Raw genomic sequence first — 1751 nt, forward strand, 5'->3', positions numbered from 1 at the left:
GTTAAGTTTTTAGCAGGCAGCTAATATTTTTATTCCCATTCTGGCTCTAGCCATGGTCTTAGCTTGAACTATGTCCCCACTGATCATAACAACTTGCACTGAAAAAATACAGAATATTCAAGTAGTTAATGATTTACTAGAAGATTATGAAAAGCCCACCATATCCAACAAAAAACATAGGAAACCCAATGCTATGATTGGAAGAGTAGTTTCAGGGCTTATTATTCTACATCAGTACTTTCCCATGCATGTGAACTTTAGTGGTTAACTTGTCAATATTTTCCTTCCTGTAAAGAGATTCTTTTCATTTTTTTTGTCTTCTTTCTTTCACTCAATTACCATTTTCAGTTATACAATAATTATATATTAATCAATGCCTAATCCCTTGTCCTTGTATATATATTAAGGAGACATCTAAACGACATTATATATACTGGTGTTGACTGCTGATTACTGATTAGCAACCTAATTTAATTTGATGAAGTCCTTAATAACTATTTATTCAAGTTGAAGAAATGTGGTGGAAAACAGTTCCAATCAGACTAAGAATGTTGGACGCATGTGACTATCACAAATTAAACCATTTTTTATCTTGATATTGTATAGCAGTGTGTGAAAACTGAAAAATACACATATTGAATAGAAGTATTTAACAGAAAATTAAAAATTGACAATAAATTATATTTTTATGGATAATAAAAAATATTTTTCTACGATACGTTTTCTATAAATTATACTTTTTTGAATAAAAAATATTTTCTTCTACAATACGCTTTTGACAAATTGTTTGTGTCATAGACGTCTTTATAAATTTGTTAAACCCTAAATCAACGAATATTTAAGTGATTTATCAATGCTAAAACAATATATAAAAAAAATAGTGGATACGCAATAAAAATTTTATAATTATTTTTATATAAGAATGTTTTATTTTCATCATTAATAATAGATGGTCAGATTTAATTTTAATATTTTATAAAAATATTACTTTTATTTAAAGTGTGACTAAATGAATAAATTATATTTTTATCACAGTTTTATGAGAAGATAGTTTTACTATCTTGATTGGAGTAGAAGCCAAAAAAATTAGCCCAAATTAAATCCTCTCATGTTTTTGTAGCCTACCAATAATATCAAAGCAAGAAATAAAAAAAAAGTTGAGCACCTAACTAGCTAGCTCTTGGAAAACCATGAAATTGCCTATTTTAACATCTTCAATTTTTAATTAAACTCTTACCTTCAAACTATTATATTTAACATCCACACTACTACACACATGAAATACCGACGGCTACATCAACAGCCACTACAGATTATGGATGGTCTAACCGTTGATAAAATAATGAAGACTTTGCTAAACTTGAAATAGTTTTTTTTTTTTTGAGGTATAAGATTACTGATGACATGGCCGTTTATATATAATCTTTAGACCATCTCCAGTAGGAACTCATCTCAGTTCCTGTTTATGGCCCACCTGTCATAAAAAGTAACTCCACATCAGCTTTTGCGTCATAAACAGTAAATAGGAACTCAAAGCATCTCTTTCTTCTCCATTAGGAGGAACTAACTTTAGTCCCTGTTGTGGTCCCACTTAATTAATTAATTAAAATACTTAAAATTAATATAATTAATTTTTTTAATAATGTAATTTAAATATTTAAATTTAAAAATAATTCACTATTAAAAGAAATTAATATTAAATAAATTTATATATAACAACAATATACAATATATAATTCGGGATTACACAA

The sequence above is a fragment of the Arachis ipaensis genome, chromosome B05 (assembly GCF_000816755.2).
Source record: "Arachis ipaensis cultivar K30076 chromosome B05, Araip1.1, whole genome shotgun sequence".
Lineage (NCBI taxonomy): Eukaryota > Viridiplantae > Streptophyta > Magnoliopsida > Fabales > Fabaceae > Arachis > Arachis ipaensis.